Genomic DNA, 17294 nt, shown 5'->3' with positions numbered 1-17294 from the left:
GTTCAGGCAGCATCCGAGGTGCAGTAAAATCGACGTTTCGGGCAAAAACCCTTCATCAGGAATGCAGGCAGAGAGCCTGAAGGGTGGAGAGATAAGTGAGAGGTGGGTGGGGTTGGGGAGAAAGTAGCATAGAGTACAATAGGTGAGTAGGGGAAGGGATGAAGGTGAGAGGTCGGGGCGGGGGAGAGTGGAGTGGATAGGTGGAAAAGAAGACAGGCAGGTAGGACAAGTCAGGACAAGTCATGGGGACAATGCTGAGCTGGAAGTTTGGAACTGGGGTGAGGTGGGGGAAGGGGAAATGAGGAAAGTGTTGAAGTCCACATTGATGCCCTGGATGCTCCGAGGCTGAAGATGAGGCATTTTTCCTTCAGGCGTCTGGTGGTGAGGGAGCGGCGGTGAAGGAGGCCCAGGACCTCCATGTCCACGGTAGAGTGGGAGGGAGAGTTGAAATGTTGGCCCACAAGGCGGTGTGATTGATTGGTGCAGGTGTCCCGGAGATGTTCCCTAAAGTGCTCTGCTAGGAAGACGTCCAGTCTCCCCAATGTAGAGGAGACCGCATTGGGAGCAACGGATACAATAAATGATATTGGCGGATGTACAGGTAAAACTTTGATTGATGTGGAAGGCTCCTTTATGGCCTTGGATAGAGGTGAGGGAGGACGTGGGGGCGCAGGTTTCGCAATTCCTGCGGTGTCAGGGGAAGGTGCCAGGATGGGAGGGTGGGTTGTAGGGGGGCATGAACCTGACCAGGTAGTCACTGAGGGAACGGTCTTTGCGGAAGGTGGAAAGGGGTGGGGAGGGAAATATATCCCTGGTGGTGGGGTCTGTTTGGAGGTGGCGGAAATGTTAGCGGATGATTTGGTTTAGACAAAGGTTGGTAGGGTGGAAGGTGAGCAACAGGGGCGTTCTGTCCTTGTTACGGTTGAAGGGGTGGGGTCTGATGGTGGAAGTGCGGGATGTGGACGAGATGCGTTCGAGGGCGTGTTTAACAACGTGGGAAGGGAAATAGTGATCTCTAAAGAAGGAGGCCATCTGGTGTGTTCTGTGGTGGAACTGGTCCTCCTGGGAGCAGATACGGCAGAGGCGGAAGAATTGGGAATACGGGATGGCATTTTTGCAGGAGATAGTGTGAGAAAAGGTGTAATACAGGTAGCTGTGGGAGTCGGTGGGTTTGTAAAAAATGTCAGTATCAAGTCAGTCGTCATTAATGGAGATGAAGAGGTCCAGGAAGGGGAGGAAGGTGTCAGAGATGATCCAGGTAAATTTAAGTTCAGGATGGAATGTGTTGGTGAAGTTGTTGAATTCCTCAACCTCCTCGCGAGATCACGAGGTGGTGCCAATGCAGTCATCAATATAACGGAGGAAGAGGTGGGGAGCGATGCCGGTGTAACTACGGAAGATCGACTGTTCTACATAGCCAACAAAGAGACAGGCATAGCTGGGGCCCATACGGGTGCCCATGGCTAATCCTTTGGTCTGGAGGAAGTGGGAGGATGTGGGAGGATTCGAGGGAGAAATCCATCGCTATAATGAGACAGGAGGAGACCATTCTGCCCTGTAAGGGTTTACGCATGAATAGATTGAAGTCATTCAACTCGCTAAGTACATTACACAGTGTAGGTTGAGGCCATCTAACCTTTCTAGCCTGCTACCCAACAACAGGGGAAACCCAGTTAACTATCAGGGAATAAACACTCGGGATGTTCAGGTTGTAAAGTTGTAACTCTGTGGAGTTCCTCGGGGATCAGTGTGAGAGAATTAACTATTTACAATCTATACCAATGACTTGGATGAGAGGACTGATTGTCTTGGAGCTCAGGTAGCTCATTCACCAAGATAGTCATTTAACTGGACATGGAGATTCTGCAATGGGATACAGACGGGGAGGTTAGTGTGCAAAACCTTGGCAGAAAACAGTATATAATGTGGGTTAAGAGAAGTCAGTGCTGTGTTGAACAAAGAAAGTAACAGTAACATACTTAAATGGGGAGAAAATCACAGAAGTCATTGGTACAGAAGGATTTGTGCATTCTGTAAATGAGCCACATAAACCTCGTCAGCAGAATCAGCCAATAATTAGAAAAGGATATCGAATCTTGCTGTTTGATGTAAAGCCTATTGGGTATAATCATTAGGATGGATTACTGCATTTGTACATGGCAATGCTGAGACTACATCTGATGTATTGTGTCTCGTAATGAACCCCTAAACTGAAAGAAAAATATGCAATGCTTTTAGAAGCTATTCAGTGATGTTTCACTTTACTCCTTGCTAGAATGAAGGCCTGATGGAATCATAGTGTCATACAGCACGGAAACAGACCCTTCAGTCCAGCTTATCTGCAACGACCAGATATTCCAATCTGATGTAGTAATCTTTGCCAGCTTTAGACCCATAATCCTCTAAACGGTTCTTATTCACATACCCATGCATTGCCTCTTAAATGTTGTAACTGTATCAGCCTCCATCACCTTTGCTGCCAGTTCGTTCCATACACACACTATCCACTGAGTAAAAAAGTTACCTCTTCAGGTATCTTTTTAATCTTACCCCTCTCACATTAAAACTATGCCCGCTGGTTTGGAGCCCTCTGACCTTGGAAAATTACCATATCCGTGCCCCTCATGGCCACTACAAGGTCAGGGCACTTCAGGTCTGAGAATAAGAGATGTTCACATTGAACATAAAGGACCCTGAGGAAAGTACACTGGGCGTAGCTGAGGAATGTGAGAATAAAACTAAGGATTCAATTTAATAAAACAATATATTCATTTTAACACAGTACTTTGAAGACATGAATTTATTATACAATAATTATTAAGCCTCATATAAAAATATTTCCAAATGATAAATTACAAGTCACTCCTAAATGAATCAGACAACAGGGATGGAGAATGCAATCAGGGGAATGTTTAACCAGACCTTACATGGTTCACGTTCGTGCTCGGGTAACGTAATTATATGTTTCAGCTCAGAGAGGAAGAAAATGTAACTTGTCTGAGAAGCCACAGCCATTGATCCATCACTTTACTTGTTCGTCTCGACAGTAACACATAGAACATGGAACAATACAGCGCATAACAGGCCCTTCGGCCCTCGATGTTGTTCCGACCTGTGAACAATTCTCAGCTCGTCCCCCTACACTATCCCAAAATCATCCATGTGCTTATCTAAGGATTGTTTAAATCTCCCTAATGTCGCTGAGTTGACTACATTAGCAGGTAGGGCATTCCATGCCCTTACCACTCTCTGCATAAAGAACCTGCCTCTGACATCTATCACCCCTCAATTTGTAATTATCCGCCCTCGTACAAGCTGACATCATCATCCTAGGAAAAAGACTTTCACTGTTTACCCTATCTAATCCTCTAATACACTATCTGATCATATTGTCTGTCTCTATCAAACCCCCTCTCAGTCTTTCCACATAAGACCTTCCCTCCAGACCAGGCAACATCCTAATAAATCTCCTCAGCACCTTTTCCAATGATTCCACAGCCTTCCTGTAATATGGGGACCTTACCTATACACAATATTCCAAGTGTGGTCGCACCAGCGTTTTGTATAGTTGCAACAGGACATTGCGGTTCCAGAACTCAATCGCTCGACAAATGAAATCTAACACACCGTATGCCTTTTCAACAGAGAGCAGTAAATCTATCAGTCATCTTTACCACTCATGGAGGGTTCCTTTTGAGGATTCATTGGAATCTCCCCAATGCCAGCAGAGAAGGGAATTCAGCCAAGTCCTACTGTTCCAGAAAGAAACCCCATTGCCAGCAGCATCTGTGAGGCAGAATTACAATTGCGACCATCTCAATTTTCCTTTTGCCATGAAATTGACTATTATCTGGACAAAACTCTGCCAAACTAATATTCTGCAGAGTATTTTTTTCTGTTTGCAGTATGTGTGGGTGTCTCAGATTTATAGGCAAATAAATAATGATACACATATTGCCAATGTCCAAACTATACGTCATTTATCTTTCCATCGTTTTTTTAACTTTGCTTTTGTTTTCGATTAATTATTTTTACAAATTTAGGAAACATGCCTGACATGTTCCTAACACTGTACCTAACACAGTCTGAGACTGATATCATTTGCCACAACACACACTTGGGGTTACACTGATAATTTGTTGTGACAGATGTAGGAGTGGGACTAGAAAAAGATACAATGATTATCCAACCTAGGAACAGGGATAAGGAGAAATTCTCTAAAGACCGTTTGAATTGGAATTTTCTTCCCCACTGGTGTGTGATACCTGTGTGTTTGTATTTATTCAAAATTGTGTTAGATGCGCAATTTAGCATGGTCAATCCACTGAAAGTCTTTGAACTGTGGGTGGAATCTGGCGCACCTGGAGGAAACACTTGCAGACAAGGGGAGAATGTGAAAACTCAATACAAATAGTCTTGAGTGTGGAAGCAAACCTAGGCCCTGGTAGTGTGAGACAGTCGTGCTAACCACTGACACACCATTCCCCTCCACCTCCCCCCAAAACCGGGCCGCTGGTACTGTGAGATAGCCGTGCTAACAACTGAGATATCATTAGTGGGCGGCACGGTGGCACAGTGGTTAGCACTGCTGCCTCACAGCGCCAGAGACCCGGGTTCAATTCCTGAGTTTGCACGTTCTCCCCGTGTCTGCGTGGGTTTCCTCCGGGTGCTCCGGTTTCCTCCCACAGTCACAAAGATGTGCAGGTCAGGTGAATTGGCCATGTTAAATTGCCTATAGTGTTAGGTAAGGGGTATGGGTGGGTTGCGCTTCGGCGGGGCGGTGTGGACTTGTTTATCCGAAGGGCCTGTTTCCACACTGTAAGTAATCTAATCTAATCTAACCATGCCCCTCTCCCCCCTCCGCACCAAACCGGGCCCCTGGTACTGTGAGACAGCCGTGCTAACCACCAAGACACCATGCTCCCCTCCTCCTCCCCCTCCCCCCAAACCGGGTCCCTGATACTGTGAGACAGCCGTGCTAACCACTGAGACACCATGCCCCTCCTACCCTGCTCCCCACAATGAATCACTGTTCTAGGGAATACTAGGGAAAATGCAAATCTGTAATATAAACAGAAAACAGTGGCAAAACACTGCAGATGTTTTGCACTGGACAGTGGATATTTTTCATATTTGAAAAGGAACAGTGAAGTTGCCATTTCTGTTGGCTCTAGAGTATTTGGTTCCGGCTTCTGAATAAAATATTTAAAAATATGAGAATGACTACCATTACGCATTATGAAAATGTTGAACTCAGTGGCACTGACATCACACAATCAATCATCTGTAAGTAACTAACTGAATTAACGATTCTAATTGATATCAATGTCTTGTCATGCTCCTGATGTCACTGGCATCATACTCATCCAGCAAGGTCTTACCTTTCCGAAACTTCAGATGAGATTGTGCAAACATAATATATCTTGTTTTTCTTTAAAAGAGGGCATATTCATCCAGGGTTTTGAAAGGCACGAGCAAGGGCAGAGTTTATTTGTCGTCCCAAGTAGCTCTGGAAATGGCGCCAGCGAGCTGCCTACTTGAACCTCTTCAATGTAAGTAATGCAGATCCACACAGAGCTGTTGTTGGGACATTCCAAGATTTTTAACAACCGATGATGAAGTAAGAATAAATTAGTCCCTAGTCAGAATGACATGCAACTTGGAAGATACCTTGCAGAGACCACTTTTTCTGTTGTTCCGATTTCCAGTGCAGAATTTTCTCTAATTACCAATAACCACAGTTTTGCTCAGGGTCTTTGATACCACCGTCAGTCAAGTCCTGCTTCGATTGAAAGGGAAGTCACTCTGATCTCAGCTCAAATTAAATGGGAAGATCAGTTGAAATAATAAAGGGCAAAAGACAAGAACACTGTTTGTTAGAACAATGTCCTCGCAATATTCCAAAGAAAATTGATACATGGTCTTCCGATTCTGTCAGAAGTTGTTTGTCCTGTTGGTGATGAGGCTATTTGGTGGACAGAAGTAGCTCCAATCTGTACCAATACTGAACAAAGCTATTCTGTTCACCGTGCATCAGACAGTGGCAAACTTCTTATTGTCTGTTGCTATTGGACATTGATCATTCCAAACACACCATTCACTGATGACCAGTCGTAGGACATAAATCAGCAGATTCCAGCATCTAGTGTGAGAGCCAAAAGGGAAAGGGAGGGTCAGGGGAAGTGGTGTGACATACAGGGCGAGAAGTGTAAAGGGAGTTGGTCAGTGGAATGGTATGAAGCATCAGAATTGGCAATGCAAGGGAAGTAGGAGGGTAAGGAACGAGTAAGAAGGGAGGATGTGGTATGCCGAAGGCGCATCAGTGGCAGGAAAAGCATATATTTGGAAAAGTGAGATTGATGGACAATCAAACATCACTGTGCAGGAAAATTGGTATCTTGTTTCATTTGAAAATTATGAAAAGATTTCTCATACTTTTTTATTAACCCTTATTTCTTGTTCATATTGTACATTCACTCTGAATTTCTGTATCTCCATCAAATGCAGACAGCATTTTCTTTTTTTCCAATGCATTATTGCAACATGATGTCACTTTTTAAAACAATGTTCAGAACGATGGGTCCTTGTTCTTTTAATTTGCTTCCAATCCAACGTAGAAATGAGAATGTGAATTGATCTTCTATAGTGTGTTTATAATGTAAAAATTAATTTAATCTTTATCCTCATCCCTCCAGCTCTTTGAAACAAACTTAATGAACGAGCCTGAGTCCATCCTGCAGATGAAAAGAAAAATCTTCAGCTCTGACTATTGCAGCGAATGTTTTACAGAATAAGCTGCAGGCCCACATCAAATTGAACTGTCGCAGTGCACAGTGCCAAAGCCTATTCCAAAATTAATGATATACAGGGTCTTATGAATAATACATGCAGAGGGGTGGAGTGTAAAAGCAGAATTCAGCTCCATGTCCAAATAATTATTTCTGGCTTCCTCACAAAAGACCTCAACTGCATCACGCTGTAATTTCACCAATGTATGAAAAACAAGTGACTGGAATTCCCAATTCTTCCTCTGCAACACATCTGTAGGACAGGTAGAAAATCAAGGTTAGTATCTGATATTCATAAATAGAACACAGAACATAGAACATTACAGCGCAGTACATGCCCTTCGGCCCTCGATGTTGCGCTACCCTGTCATACTAATCTGAAGCCCATCCCACCTACACTATTCCATGTACGTCCGTATGCCTGTCCAATGACGGCGCAAATGCACTTAAAGTTGGCGAATCTACCACGGTTGCAGGCAAAGCATTCCATACGCTTACTACTCTCTGAGTAAAGAAACTACCTCTGACATGTGTCTTATACCTATCTCACCTCACTTTAAAGTTGTGTTTTCTCGTGTTTGCAGTTTCCTTACTTGGAAAAAAAGGCTCTCTCTGTCCACCCTATTTAACCCTCTGATTATCTTGTATGTCTCTATTAAGTCACCTCTCAACCTTCTTCTCTCTAACGAGAACAGCCTCAAGGCCCTCAGCCTTTCCTCGTAAGTCATTCCTTCCTTACCAGGCAACATCCGAGTAAATCTTCTCTGCACTCTTTCCAAAGCTTCAACATCCTTCTTATAATGCGGTGACCAGAACTGTACACAATACTCCAAGTGTGGCCGTACCAGAGCTTTGCACAGCTGCAGCATAACCTCATGGTTCTGGAACTCAATCCCTCTATTAATAAAGGCCAAAACACGGTATGCCTTCTTAACAACCCTGTCAATCTGGGTGGCAATTTTCAGGGATCGATGTACATGGACATTGAGATCTCCCTGCTCATCTGCACTCCCAAGAATCTTACCACTAGCACAATACTTTGCATTCTGATTACTCCGTCCAAAGTGTATCACCTCACAATTGTCCACATTAAACTCCATTTGCCACCTGTCAGCCCAGCTTTGCATCCGATCACTCTGCAACCAACTACATCCTTCGTCACTATTCACAAATCCACCGACCTTAGTGTCGTCCACAAATTTACGAACCCACCCTTCTTAGCCCTCATCCAAGTCATTTATAAAAATGATTAAAAGCAGTGGACCCAATACCCGCTCTTGCGGTATTCTGCTAGTAACTGGACACCAAGGTGAAAATGTCCCATCAACTACAACCCTCTGTTTTCTTTCAGCAAGCTAATTACTGATCCAAACTGCTATGTCTCCCATAAATCCATTCCTCTGCATTTTGTACAATAGCCTACTGTGGGGATCCTTATCCAACACCTTGCTGAAATCCATTTCCACCACATCAGCCAGTTTACTCTCATCTACCTGTTTGGTCATTCTGTCAACAAGTTAATAAGATTCGTTAGCCACGACCTGCCCTTCACAAAAGAGTGCTAACTGTCCCTGATCAGATTATTATTTTCTAGATGGTTATAAATCCTATCTCTTACAACTTTTCCAACACTTTAACAACAACTGAAGTGCGACTCACTGGTCTGTAATTACCAGGGTTGTCTCAAATACCCTTTTTGAACAAAGGAACCACTTTTGCTATCCTTCACTCCTCAGGCACTATTCCTGTAGACAATGATGATTTGAAGATCAATACAACAGGCTCGGCAATCTCTTCCCTTGCTGCCCAGAGGATCCTAAGACAGATCCCATCCGGCCCAGGGGACTTGTCTATTTTTACACTCTGCAGTAAATCTAATACCTCTTCCTTGTGAACCTCAATCTCTTCTGGTCTAGATGCAAATATTTCTGTATCTTCCTCGCCAACATTTTCATTTTCTATAGTGAACACTGTCGAAGAATATTCATTTAGTGCTTCCCCTATCTTCCCTGACTCCACACACAACTTCCCAATATTATCCTTGAATAGTCCAAAATTTACTCTCATCATTCTTTTATTCCTGAGGTAAAAACAATGACTGCAGATGCTGAAAACCGGATTCTGGATCAGTGGTGCTGGAAGAGCACAGCAATTCAGGCAGCATCCGAGGACAGGGAAAATCGACGTTTCGGGCAAAACCCTTCATCAGGAATAAAGGCAGAGAGCCTGAAGCGTGGAGAGATAAGCTAGAGGAGGGTGGGCGTGGGGATAGAGTAGCATAGAGTACAATAGGTCAGTGGCGAAGGAGATGAAGGTGATAGGTCAGGGAGGAGAGGGTGGAGTGGATAGGTGGAAAAGGAGCTGGGCAGGTCGGACAAGTCCGGACAAGTCAAGGGGATCGTGTTGCTGGAGGTTAGAAACTAGGATGAGGTGGGGGAAGGGGAAATGAGGAAGCTGGTTAAATCCACATTGATGCCCTGGGGTTGAAGTGTTCCGAGGTGGAAGATGAGGCGTTCTTCTTCCATGCGTCTGGTGGTGAGGGAGCGGCGGTGGAGGAGGCCCAGGACCTCCATATCCTCGGCAGAGTGGGAGGGGGAGTTGAAATGCTTTCCACCTATCCACTCCACCCTCTCCTCCCTGACCTATCACCTTCATCTCCTCCCCCACTGACCTATTGTACTCTATGCTACTCTATCCCCACCCCACCCTCCTCTAGCTTATCTCTCCACGCTTCAGGCTCTCTGCCTTTATTTCTGATGAAGGGCTTTTGCCCGAAACGTCGATTTTGCCTGTCCTCGGATGCTGCCTGAATTGCTGTGCTCTTCCAGCACCACTGATCCAAATTCTTTTATTCCTGACATTCCGATGGAAAACTTTAGGGTTAACCCTGATCCTATCTGCCAACAACTTCTCATGTCTCCTCCTGGCTCTTCTGAGCTCTCTTTTTAGGTCTTTCCTGATTTCCTTGTGACCCTCAAGCGCCCTGACTGAGTTTTCACATTTTGGCCCAACATAAGCCTTCTTCTTCTTCTTGACCAAGGATTCCACTTCCTTCGTAAACCACAGCTCACGCGTTCTATATCTTCCTCTCTGCCTGACAGTTGCATACTTATCTAGGACACGCAGGAGCTTTTCCTTGAATAAGCTCCACATTTTTAATGTGCTTATCCCCAGCAGTTTCCTTCCCCATTCTATGCTTCCTAAATCTTTCCTAATTGCATCGTATTTTCCCTTCCCCCAGCTGTAACACTTGCTCGGTGGAGTCCACCCATCGCATTCCATCACTAAAGTAAACCTGACAGAATTGTGACCACTGTCTCTAAAGTGCTCACCTACTTCGAAATCTAACACCTGGCCAGGCTCGTTACCCATTATTAAATCAAAAGTGGCTTTGCCCCTTGTAGGCCTGTCTACATATTGTGTCAGGAATCCCTCCTGCACACACTGGACAGAAACTGACCCATCTATAGTACTCGTAGAGTAGTGATCCCAGACAATATTTGGATAGTTGAAGTCCCCCATGACAACTACCCTGCCTCTCTCCCTCCTATCGAGAATCATTTCTGCTACCCTTTCCTCTACATCAATGGGACTATTTGGAGGCCTATAGAAAACTCCCAGCATGGTGACTTCTCCTTTCCAGTTTCGAACCTCAGCCGATACTACCTCAGTTAACGAGTCCCCAAACATCCTTTCTACAACTGTAATATTGTCCCTGATCACCAATGCCACACCTCCCCCTCTTTTATCATCTTCTCTGTTCTTACTGAAATATCTGAATCCCGGAACCTGCAACAGCCATTCCTGTCCCTGCTCTATCCATGTCTTCGTACTGTCCACAACATCCAAGTCCCAGGTATCAGCCCACGCTGCCAGTTCACTCACTTTATTTCGGATGCTCCTCGCTTTTAAGTACACACACTTCAAACCAGGTTCTCGCTTGCCAATGTCAGATACTTGATTTTGGAACTCCCTACTCTCATCGTCTTCTGTACCTGTCCTACAATTTTGGTTCCCATCCCCCTGCTGTTTTAGTTTAAATCCACCTAATAGCTTTAGCGAATTTCTTACCCAGGATATTTGAACCCCTCTGGTTTAGATGAAGACCATCCTGCTTGTAGAGGTCCCACCTACACCAGAAAGAACTCCAATTATCCAAAAGCTCGAAACCCTCCCTCCCGAACTATCCCCGTAGCCACGTGTTCAACTCCTTTCTCTCCCTATTCCTCACGTCACTAGCACGTGGCACGGGCAGCAAACCAAAGAAAACAACTCTGTTTGTCCTAGCTCTGAGCTTCCATCCTAGCTCCCTAAATATCACCCTCAAGACCCCATCTCTCTTTCGACATATGTCGTTGGTGACAATGTGGATCATGTCTTGGAGCTGCTCTCCCTCCCCCCCGGAGGATCCCAAAAACATGATCATAGACATCACGGTCCCTGGCACCCGGGAGGCAACATACCAGCCGTGAGTCTCTCTCGCCCCACAGAACCTCCTATCTGTCCTCCTAACTATCGAGTCCCCAATGACTACTGCTCTGCTCCTCTTCCCCCTTTCCTTCTGAGCAGCAGGTGCCCCACTGCTTTCCACTGGTAAGTCATCCCCCCAACAGTATCCAAAAGGGTACACTATTGTTGAGGGAATGGCCACAGGGGATCCCTGCACTGCATGCCGGTTCCCTTCCTGTCCCTTAACTGTCACCCATCTGTCCTTTTGTTTTATCTGGGGAGTGACTACCTCTCTGTAAGTCCTGTCAATAACCCCCTCTGACTCCCGAATGATCCGAAGTTCATCCAACATCAGCTCCAGTTCCCTAACGCGGTTTTCGAGGAGCTGGTGTTGGGTGCACTTCCCACAGATGTAGTCAGCAGGGACACTAGTGGTGACCCCTACTTCCCACATTCTGCAAGAGGAACATTCCACTGCCCTAAACTCCATTCCCACTATTATAACTCCCGAAGTGACTTCTAAAAACAAGGATTAGGAAATAAACTAGTTACCGAGTAGAGTCTCTGGTAACGCAACCACGCAAATATAAACTGTTCTCCTTACCCTTCCCAGAAGTCCTTTGCTCGCTCCTCCCTCGCTGGCATGAAGGCAACAAGTTTAAATATACGTAGAGGTCTTGCCGACAATCACCTTGCACCAACGTCACCTCCTCCCAGCAACCCCCCTCCCCCCCTCGCTGCTCCGAAATGTTGATGATATTAATGTGGGAGATGGGGGGGGGTGTTGTTGGAGAATGATAAACACTGTTGTGGATGACACAACGATCGGCCGAATGCGACATGGTGAGGAGGAATGTGTTAGGTTACAGGAGGGTACACATTGATTGTTCAGATGGCCAGATCAATGACCGATAAAAATTAGCACTGAAATTTGTGAGATGCTGCACTTTGGAAGAAGTAACAAGACAAGAGAGAACTCAAACCATGAAGATAGGCTAGTCTTGCTTTTGGAGCAGAGAAGGGTGAGGGGTGAACCTGACAGAGGTGTATAAGAGCATGAGAGGTATGGGCGGAGTGAACAGACAGCAGCTGTTCCCCTTAATCAATGGATCAAAAACAAGAGACACATGTTTGAAGCGAAAGCGAGATATTGAGAGAGGATTTAGGGAATCCGTTTTGAACCCAGAGGATGGTTTGTGTCGAGAATGCATTGCCTGGGAGGGTGGTTCAGTAAGGTAATCTCACAAACTTTACAAAGCACCAGCATCAGCATCGGATAGTGCAGTCTCGATTGGTCATGTCTTTTTACATGATTCCATGTGATGGCAGCCATGAAAGCTCTGATACATTCTGAAGCACCAACCTACGATACTTGTTGGTTTATTCAGGCGAACTGTGCTCAGTAAGTGGCAAGGTTACAAATCAACATCTTCCCATGGAGTATCAGCACTTACTCAACCTAGGACAGCCCAGCCATCTCTGAAAACATCCAGGATAATTCACATGCTCACTGCAAGCATCATCCATAAAAAGCAATAATATAATTCTTCTGTTTGACACCATTATTTTAAGGACACCAATAACATAGACACAGAGTTCCCTACATTACTATATAGACTTGTATCTGTAAGGTTGCTATTTCTCAGAAAAAGTAATAAACTCCATCCTATATATTTGCTTTGACAATGAGTCAGTTTTCCTGTTTGCCTGCGAGCTGTTCATCACAGCATGATGGATTGTGTAACACTCCATCCACCACCAGTAATATTTACTCCCAGCTAACCCAGCACATGAGATGCACTGCTGGTACTCCATCCAATCAGCCACTTGGACGGACCAACATCAATTGGACTGGAACGTCTCAAGGGCAATTAATGCTGGTCTAGCTCCATTAAAATCCCAAATGAATTGAAACGACAATCGGATTTTCTATAATTATTGAAAAAGAGAGTCTTGTTTTCATTCATCTGATGAGTTTGCCACTGTCTTTATCGTTGTGTTATCGATGCCCATGAAATCATTTTGTACACATATTAAAAGAACAAAAAAACGTTCAGGTCACAGATAGAGTCATAGAGATGTCATAGCATGGAAACAGACCCTTCGGTCCATCCCGTCCATGCCGACCAGATATCCCAACCCAATCTAGTCCCACCTGCCAGCACCCAGCCCATATCACTCCAAATCCTTCCTATTAATATACCCATCCAAATGCCTCTTAAATATTGCAATTGTACCTGCCTCCACCACATCCTCTGACAACTCATTCCATACACGTACCACTCTCTGCGTGACAAAGTTGCCCTGATGTCTCTTTTATATCTTTCCCCTCTCACCCTAAACCTATGCCCTCTAATGCTGGACTCCCCGAGCCCAGGGAAAAATACTTTGTCTATTTATCCTACCAATGCCCCTCATAATTTTATAAACCTCTATAAGGTCACCCCTCAGCCTCCGACGCTCCAGTGAAAACAGCCCCAGCCTGTTCAGACTTTCTCTGTCGTTTAGATCCTCTAACCCTGGCAACATACTTGTAAATCTTTTGTCAACCCTTTCAAGTTTCACAACATCGTTCCGATAGGAAGGAGGCCAGAATTGTATGCAATATTCCACCAGTTGCCTAACCATTGTCCTGTACAGCCGCAACATGACCTGCCCACTCCTGTACTCAGTGCTCTGACCAATAAAGGAAAGCATACCAAACGCCTTCTTCACTATCCTATCTACCTACGACTCCACTTTCAATGAGCTATGAACCTGCATCCAAGGTTTCTTTGTTTAGCAACACACCCTAGGAACTTACCATTATGTGTATAAGAAGACAATGCAAAATTTAAGCAAAAACGGCCAGGGCATAGTAAGCTGTAGGTCTTCAGGTAACTGGGAATAATGTACGTTGGTGTTTTCTGGCTGGGGTAGATATATTGGGCTGAAGGGCCGATTTATATGCTGTATGACTATCACTTTAATTGTTGAAAACAAAGAATGTAATCTCACTATTTCCATAGCTTGTGAGCATCAAGTGATGAAGAATGCAATTTCCAAGGTCACACAGCACACCGACTTGAAGCTATCAAATAGTTCAGAACCCTGTTTCTCTCTTTGTAACATACCTGTTAGTGTTCCTGCACCACAAGAACCCCTGGGGTTTATCACCATATTCTGAATAGAAATTACACATAAACAACAGAATACTGGCCTTGCTAACGAAACTCACCTCACAACAAGAACTGAAAGAAATGAACAGAATTAAAGTTATCCATTCGACCGAATCTGCTTTCTAAAGCAGTTTAAAGGCAGGCTTTCACTTTGCGCTATGCTCCTGACCTTTCTCCAATGCCATGAAACTTCCTGTTTTTGAGTGCTGTTTAAAAGTCACATATGGGAAACTGTGCCCAATAATCTGAAAGGAAATGTCTCCATGTTCATGAGAATCATCTCATAATTTTTTCAGTATCTAAATTCAACAGAAATGCAGAAACTAGCATCAGGAGTTCTAGATGCTAAAATTGAAGCAAAAATTCAAGATAGCGAGGGGACAGAGCTTATTAGGAGAAGATGCTCAAAAAACGAAAGGGGTAAATAAACTGGACCAGCTGGACAATATCCCAGAGTTCCAAGGGAGATAGCTGAAGAAATAATGGAGACATTTGTGGTGATCCTTCATGAATTTCTCGAATCAGGGAGAGGCTCAAAAGACTAGAAAATTGCAAACGTGACAGCCTCTTCAAAAAGGGAATAAGGCAAAAGGCAGAAAGTGACAGACCAAGAAGCACAACCTCAGTAGTGTGTAAGATCCTGGCATCCATTGTGAAGGATGAGATTCTGAATACTTGCAAGTGAATTGTAAAATTGGGCAAAGTCAGTATGGTGTCATCAAGAGGACGTCATGCCTCATAAATCTGTCAAAGTTATTTGAAGATGCAACAAGCAAGTGAGACAAAGGAAATTCAGTAGATGTTATCCACCTGGACTTCAAGAAGGACTTTGGCAAGGTGCCGAACAGGAGGCTGCTGAGTAAAATAACGCCCCATTTTGTTCGAGGTAAGTTATTAGTGTGTGCAGAAGTTTGGCTGTCTGGCAGCAAGTAGAGAGTGGGAATAAAAAGGTTCTTCTAGGGATAGCAGCCAATGACAACTGGTGTTCCAAATGGCTCAGTGTGGGGCCACAACTTTTTACTTTGTGCATTAACGATCTACATTAAGGAACTGAGAGTATTGTGGCTAGGTTTTTAGATGATACAAAGGTAGGTAGAGGGACAGGCAGCATTTAGATGGCAGGGAGGCTGCAGAAGGATTTAGACAGGTAGGAGAGTGGGCAACGAAGTGGAAGATGGAATACATCTTGGGAAAACATGAAGTGATGCACTTTGTGAGGATGGAGAGAGGCATGGACTACTTTATAAATGGAGAGAAAATTCAGAAGTCTGAAGAGCAAAGAGAGTTGTGAGTTCTAGTGCAGGATTGTCTCAAGGTAAACTTGCAGGTTGAGTCAATAGTTAGGAAGGTGTTGCATCTGCCGCACAGTTTGCTTAAATTCTTCCATTCAGCAAAAGAACTGAGTCAACTCTTACAAACAATAATATTTGTTTATTGAGCAGACTCAATGTTAGTACAATAAAGTCTAATATAAAGTAATGAAAAATACTTTAAACTGTCTTATGTTTTAACTTAACTTTGGCTGATTGTGTACCACCACACTAGAGCTTGGCCGGGCTCCACGTGGTGATGCCTTCTTCCTCTTCCGATGGTCTTGGAGTTGTCTTCTTTCTCAGTGGTTATTCTCAAGTTGCCGCACTCTGTGGGGTTTTGAGGTGATTCTTATCCTTCCAAGTCTTCAAGCTCTTGGGAAGATCTTCCAATGGAATGATCAAGTTCATTTACCCAGATAAATCAGACTCAACCAGAGGTTGGCATTATTGATGGCCCAAGGGCGACATTCCATTGTACCATTCAAGTCCAATTTCAGGTGGGTATTGCAGGGTCAATAGCTGTCAGGTTTTTTTGCAAACCATCTGTGGGGAGCTGCAGCCTGTCTGGATTCTGCAGCATATGGATTAGCAGAGAGTTTACTCAAGGCTGGGATCCATTTCCCAGCATACTTTAAGCATTGTTTATTTTTAGAACTCCGTGATAAGTTTATTAATGTCCATCATGTGTTCATTGTTTCTGGTGGCCTATCCGGTCAGAAAGACAAATACAGCGATGGTATTTATTTTGAAATTACTTGGATATTAAAGCAGGGAAGGATTTGTGAGGTTTTACAAGGCTCTGATCAGACCATATTTGGAGTATTTTGCAAAAGCATCATTTAAGATACATCTAGACAGATACATGAGTGGGCAGGTAACAAAGGGATACAGACCCTCAGAAAATATGCGACAGATTTAGACAGGATCGGTGCAGGCTTGGAGGGCTAAAGGACCTGCTCCTGTGCTGGAATTTTCTTTGTTCTTCGTTCTTTATTTTTCATTCTAAAAATTGCAAGTTTTCAACTTATTGTATGTTACAATTTAATAATATAAGCCATTTATTTATTTGACAGTGCATGTTAAATTATTGTCATTTCTAAATGAGAGTCAGAGAGTCATAGAGATGTGCAGCATGAAAACAGACCCTTTTGTCCAACTCGGCCGGATATCGCAACTCAAACTAGTCTCACCTGCCAGGACCCGGGCCATATCCCCCAACCCCTTCCTATTTATATACCCATCCAGATGCATTTTAAATATTGCAATTGTACCAGCCTCCACCATTTGCTCTGGCAGCTCATTCCATACACGTACCACCTTCTGCGTGTAAAAGTTGCTCCTCCAGTCTCTTTTATATCTTTCCTCTTTCACCCTAAACCTCTGCCCTCCAGTTCAGGACTCCCCCACATCAGGGAGAACAACTTGTCTATTTATCCTAACCATGCCTCTCATGATTTTATAAACTTCAATAAGGTCACCCCTCAGCCTCCAACACTCCAGGGAAAACTGCCCTAGCCTAGGCTCTCCTTACAGCTCAAATGCTCCAACCCTGCCAACCTACTTGTAAATCTTTTCTGAATCTTTTC

This window comes from Chiloscyllium plagiosum, unplaced genomic scaffold, assembly GCF_037043375.1.
Source record: "Chiloscyllium plagiosum isolate Xiang-an unplaced genomic scaffold, Cpla_swu_hap1 HiC_scaffold_29, whole genome shotgun sequence".
Classification (NCBI taxonomy): domain Eukaryota; kingdom Metazoa; phylum Chordata; class Chondrichthyes; order Orectolobiformes; family Hemiscylliidae; genus Chiloscyllium; species Chiloscyllium plagiosum.
This window is presented reverse-complemented; position numbering follows the sequence as displayed.